Source organism: Haplochromis burtoni, unplaced genomic scaffold (assembly GCF_018398535.1).
Source record: "Haplochromis burtoni strain Fernald_Lab_line unplaced genomic scaffold, NCSU_Asbu1 Contig_107, whole genome shotgun sequence".
NCBI lineage: Eukaryota > Metazoa > Chordata > Actinopteri > Cichliformes > Cichlidae > Haplochromis > Haplochromis burtoni.
The window spans coordinates 614,877-621,401 of NW_024582468.1; the positions used below are offsets into that span (position 1 = coordinate 614,877).

At 38.4% G+C, this 6,525-nt stretch overlaps 1 protein-coding gene across 1 annotated transcript in view; it reads left to right on the top strand.

The window, feature by feature from the left end:
• LOC102299395 (netrin receptor UNC5D) overlaps positions 1 to 6,525 on the top strand; it is a 185,354-nt gene that overhangs the window by 35,397 nt on the left and 143,432 nt on the right. The gene's annotated exons all lie outside the window — the stretch shown is intronic.

The window sequence follows — 6,525 nt, forward strand, 5'->3', positions numbered from 1 at the left end:
ATCACCTATTCAGGTTGTAAATCATGTTTTTAAAAAGTAACTAAGTAATTAATTACTTTTGAAAATAAGTAATCAGTAAAGTAACGGGATTACTTTTTTGGGGAAGTAATCAGTAATTAGTTACTGATTACTTTTTTCAAGTAACTTGACCAACACTGTTCGCAAGCGATCACGTAGCACATTATTATATACCAGCTAGCCCAACTTCAGTAACCCTACAAACGTCACTGCTGTTTAGTTTTCTGTCTTCATTTATGTTGAAGTGATAGCAGAGCTGTACATTTAAATTTTGTCAGAAATCTCTCAGTTAGAACATGCTATATCACACTTAGGTAACTAGCGAAACTAGCGAGCTAACTTCCGCTAACTTCCTGCTAACTCTGTTAAATGTAATAAATTCTGTTTTCATGGATGCCTGGATGTTAAACTTAATTGTCACACTTGGTAAAGCAGCAATGCTGATCGTTTTATTAAAGATGAAAGAATTTAGACAGTTTTTAACTCTCAGTGATGCCGCAGTGTTCGTTTGACTTTGGGACCTGAAGGGGACGGAGTTTTGGACCCAGATTACTCCCATTTTACGAGCACCTTAGTCCAACAAATACGGCAATAACGACGGCCCGCTTGCATGTTCTACAAAAAAATGTGCTTTGGTGGGTATCTAACAGATAAACACCAAACCAGTTCCACATCACTAAAGTTGCACCATTTTTACAAACCAATTCTGTTTCATCAGTTTCACTCAACGATCCGCTTTCCCCCTTCTCATTCTCCGTTGCCGCCATGCTTTTTCGGCCATGTGCGTATGAAAACAAAGGCACTGCACATGCGCATTTTACCCATATTCTATCGCGATATTTTATTTTCTTATCGTTGCCTAACATTGTACCGGTATTACCGTGAACGGTATAATATGGCCCAGCCCTACACCACACACATTACAGTCTTCTTGTGGTGTGTGTGTGTTTGCGTGAGTATGAGTGTGAGAAAAAGAAAGAGAGAGTGTGTCAAGTGTGTGTCTTTGTCACGAAATGTACTGTAAAAATGAGGGTGGCAAACCGCAATGATGCCCCCAGGAGCCAGAGGCAGACAGAGATGGACCTAGGAGAACCAGACCATTCACAGGCCCCCAAGAATACTGGAGACCTAAGGCCACACATCTCAGCAATATCTGCACAAACCATCCCAACAGGAGAAGGAAAGAGTCCCTAGATGGGGTGCCTACAGTCAAGAGGTGGGAGTCCCAGATGACCAGCGCCAATGGGCAGCCGACCCCACTGGAGGTCAGCCACCCAGGTTCGAGCCAAGATCAGGTCCCAGGACTTCCGACACCCAAGACCCGACACACACACATTCACCATTCGCTCAATCAATCACACAAACCTAGCCAATCAGTAATGACACACAGAGACACGTAAGTTAGAAAGATCCTTTCTAACTCACCATTACAATGGTCACTTTGCACTTTCAGGCATAAATTATGAACCAGTTCCATTCAAATTCCCTACATGGGTGTTCACCAAAATATGCTCATTAGAGTTTTCTGACCCACTGCTCCTGTCATACAAGAATGACTGAATTGAAGCAAATAAACATTGTGTTACATATACCTTTTCTACTGGGAGAGCACTGTCATTTTTTTAAAAAGGCCTGTCATATAGAAATAATAGTATTCGAACAAATCACCGGTGCTTCGATTTTTCTAGTTACCACAGTCTTCTTGCAATAATAATGTTGCAGACACAAATTGTCACCCAAGACCCAAGACAAGACATCTTTGTGTTGGGTCCTTTTACAGTCCTTTATTTTCAGTGCTTTTTCTTTCTACTTAACATCCTATTGCAGATAATTTAATTTAATTTGTTTGCCTGTTTTTGTTAGAGAGAACAATTTAAAATACAGTTCTGCTAAAAATGTAGCATTACTTTAAAGCAGATTAATAAGACACCAGCAATGCTGTGTAGTGAATGCTAGCATAAATAAAATGAACTGAAACAATCATCATTATGTTTTCCAGAAAAAAAAAACCCTTTGTCATCATCGTCATTTATTCCCTAGACGATAAACTGGCACTTGCGAATTGAAACTTTTAGATATAAAGTCAACATGCCTGCAACTACCGTCTTTTCCCTGTCTGCCTTCAGATCTCTGCAAGCAGTTGTTGCATAACGCAAGGTGTTCAACATCAAATTTGTCATTTTTTTCAGACATAGCTAAGGCTGCTGTATTGGTGGGGTTATCCTCCAGCTTTGAACTACAGTACAGTGTAGCTGGTGATTATCAACCCAGATGGGAAATCAGTCTGTTTCTGAACTAACTGACTCTCTCCTCATTGTACTTCCTTAATGGAGGCTTTACTGTTGAATTATGGGAGAAGCATTGATATTAAGCAACAAAGAACAGAGCCAAGGCAGTCATTAGACATTCTTCTTCATCACTGACCACACATTGCATTGTTTGTTCCTTGACAGTTTTATTACCTATAAAACTTGATGTCCTTTTTCAAAGATAATTAACAAATTTTGCCAGACTTCAGTATTTTAGTGCCCATATCCACTGAGTGCACTAAGGATTAGTCATTAAATATATTTGGAAAACCTTTGACATTGTTAATATCATGCCACTGAAGATGTAAATGTTGCTCAAGCAACCTCTGGATGACCAGTTTCAATCATAAGGTGATTACATAAGTTGATGGTATTCAACCTGTCTCCAAGTAATTGTGGCCCAGCTCAGACTGACAGGAAGCACTCACAGGACAGTTGGCGAATGTTTGGTGTTAAATTTATAAATGCAGTCAAGCTGCGCTGATGAGAGCAACTCGTGTGGAACATGTCTCAAATGGTTGCCAGCTGGTTATATTATAAATATATATTGTTATAAAACCAAGGTTACAACACGCCTTTCTCATTTTACAGTGAAATCTGTGTTCTGCAGAAAGTTTGTCAATATTTGTGAAGGAATTTCTGAATTTCTTTGAGGTTCTGGCAAAAAGAAATTCAGAAATTCCTATAATATTCCTAATTTAAAATAACTATTTAAGTTAGATAGTTAATGTTAAGAATAGAAAAGCATTTGTATGAATGTGTGAATGGTTGAATGAGGTTTCTGGTAAGAAAACGCCTTGAGTGCTCAAATAGAGTAGAAAAGTGCTATATCAGTACCAGTCCATTTAGCAAAGAGACTCAGCTTGAGGTTTCACGGTGAAACTATTAGCCAGTGGGTTAAATCATTGTAGCTATTTTCTCTTTTATTTACAGTCTGTGGTGGAAAGAAGGGCTCATACTGACACAGAAATGTTTTAATGGTAATTTAAAAGGAAACAACACACTGTTAAAGGTCTGCAGTCAGTGGTCTTGGCAGCCAGCATCCAAAGCTAATAGAAACCTGTTACGGATAAGAGGAACAGGTGTGAAGCAGGTGGCTGAATTTGATTTGACTGTCATGGTGGGAAAACAGAATAGGGGCAGTGAGAGGGCAGACATGAAAGTTGTGATCTCCCTGTTTTATTTTCTTCCCCCTCCCCCTCCTCTACAGGTAGTGGAGCATTAACCTTTAGCCAATGCTTCTAAAATGAGGGCTGGGGCGAAGGGAGTCTGGTACCCTAACAGTACGCTACCAATCTCCAAAATCTCTGCTTTTTACCCCTGTGACCCTTCCTTATTCATGCAAAAATGAGGGCTCAGCAAAGGTGGTAAGCTTTGATCAAGTTAGCCCTCTCTCCATATAGCTTACACAAGACAAAAAAAACCTGTGTGAGCACATCAGAGAATGTGTAACCTGAAAGCTGAGTTAAAGAAACGTGATCAGGGGCATCAAATGAAGTCCAGCTGTTTTTATACAGTGTTCTCTGACTGTTTGACTTCTCAAAGTTTAATTTCTTTTAAAATTATGAATTGCTAAGTAAAATAAATGCTTACAGTCTTGTGATAAGTTTTTTCCCTTTGCATTCCAGATGGTTTAATTAAGCAAGACAAACTGTGTTTTCTGAACAGTTTTTTTCTGAATCTCAGCTGTAGACTTCTAACTACTGTAGCTTGGGATAGGGAAAGTGTCGTGCCTTTATGATTTTAACCCTGAGGCATCCTTTGTCGTTGTTGAAACTGATATATGTAATAGGCTGTTTTATCTAGCTATGCTTTACAGTTCCATCTCCTTCTATGATTTTACGCCTAAAGGATGCGCCGATCCAGCCTTTTTTTTCTCTAGACACCAATTCCAGCTAATCTCAATAAAAACTTGGGAGGCTTTAAATAGAAACATAACTTATAGTATTAACTATAAGTGGAGTTTTCTACACATTTTAATTTCATTGGAAACTGAGGTTCTGAAAGCAGTCAAATGCATTCCAGTTGCTAAAACCATTTTTCCTCTGATTTAAAGTCATTTACACTTTATCTTTTTGTTCTGTTGGAGATGTGGAACTGGTGCTGTGGAAAAAAGAAAGGTAATTTTGTGTAAATGTATGTTTTTGTCTATTAGGCTTTTAGGCAGTTGTTATTTCAAGTTGTGGAATCACTTCATCTGTGTATCATTAACATTAGGGCTGGACCATATCATACCGTTCATTCATTGTATGTATAATGTTGGGCAACGATAAGAAAATGATATATTGCGATAGAATATGGGTAAAAGGCGCATGTGCAGTGCCTTTGTTTTCATACACACATGGCAGAAAAAGCATGGCGGCGATGGAGAATGAGGAGGGCGAAAGCGGGTGGTTAAAAGAAACGGATGAACTAGAATTGGTTTGTAAAAATGCGAAGACTTCAGTGGTGTGGAACTGGTTTGGCTTTCGTCCGTCAGATACACAACAAAGCACTATTTTTGCTAGAGCATGCTAGCGGCCCATCGTTATTACCGTGTTGTTTGGAAAATACGGCACACTTAAAATCAATCCTTTGATTTTTCTGAAAATCGACAGTGCCCCTTATAATCCCATGTGCCTTATGTATGAATTCTGGTTGTGTTTACTGACCTCGAAACAATTTTATGTCGTACACGGCGCTCGAAAATCTATCAAATGTTTCAGTACGACTTTGATAAGCTACGAACCCGCACAGCTTGATGGATTGTCGGAGCATTACGGCTATCGTAGGCAGGAGCCTCGCGGAGTGATACGTACTGTGCTTCAACATAATATTACAGTACTGTGTGTGTATAACCTCTTTTTAAGTTTTGTGGATATTATACATGGTTATGCTGAGGATATGTTGGCCAATTTCCACTGGAAATGCCCTTTGGTTAAACTGTCAGAAAGGATTTGCATTTGCACTGTTACATTTTTATATAGCTTAAATGCACATAGAAAACAGCTGCATGTTCAAGTGAAAATACATTGATGTTTGTTTTTTTTTTGCACTAATCAAGTTGTGGAGTTGTAAAGTAATTTGTGTAGTGTCAATTATATCGTCAGCTATATCGTTATCTCAGATTTTCAAATATATATCATGATAATTATTTTTGGTCATATCGCCCTGCTCTAATTAACATTATAAATGGGGAAAATAAATGAAAACTTGTACTTCTAGAGATGCACTGATTTTAATATTCTTGGCTGCTTCTAATTTCAGATTTTTTTCCTACCTGTTTGTCTCTCTACAGATACATAGAATCTCCAAACTATCAGGTTGTACTGTGCCACTGTACTGTGATACTGGAGTTCAGTTGTATGGTATTTTACTTGCCAAAAGACGCCATATGCTATTTAATGACAGGTAGCTCTGTTCAGTTTTAGGACTGGTGTCCCATTGCAAGGTAATTGTCACTGTAACCCAGATGAACCACCACAGTATTAAATGTCGCAAAAGTCTGGTTTGGAATAGAAGTGAAAAAACTGGGATTGCAGCTATATCATGGGGAGATAATGATAAGTCAATATTTTTTCTGACATACAAAGAGTGTAATGAAATTATTGCTTAAGCTCATGACCCAATTGCATTTTTTGATACATTTTCTTTCTTTGTGGGCCTATTTATGACACAAATTGAAATCTGATTGCCAGTGAGTATGACAGCTCAGTCTAACCTTTGGAGAAAGGCTAAGAATAAACACTTCAATAAACTGTTTTTGATGGCTGGTAGCTGTTGTTACCTGGACATTCAGACACTGTACTGTTTTGGAAAGGTCACCTGTCCCAAACATATGGATAATTGGGCCTAAAATACCACCTGGCATGTTTTCTTCTCACAAGGCGTCCTGTATTCTTTCAACCTTTACAGACATCCTATTATACCTTGTACCATATGGAAAGGCATTCATGTTCTGTCAATCCACATAAGACATAGTTCAATTCATGTATGTCAAGTTTAGCAGATCATTTCCTAGAAATTCTCAGGGTAAAGTATTTGATGCTAGATTAAAGCCATTTCCGTCATGTCTTTTTATGGACTATAATTGTTGGTGATGAGCAAGATGTGGTTTTGATCCAAGTTTCAGTTAATAACGTGCTTCTTCAGAAGCCAGCAACACTTCATGCCTCCAGCCCACTTTTTTTTTTATCAGTGATTAACATAAATAAAATAT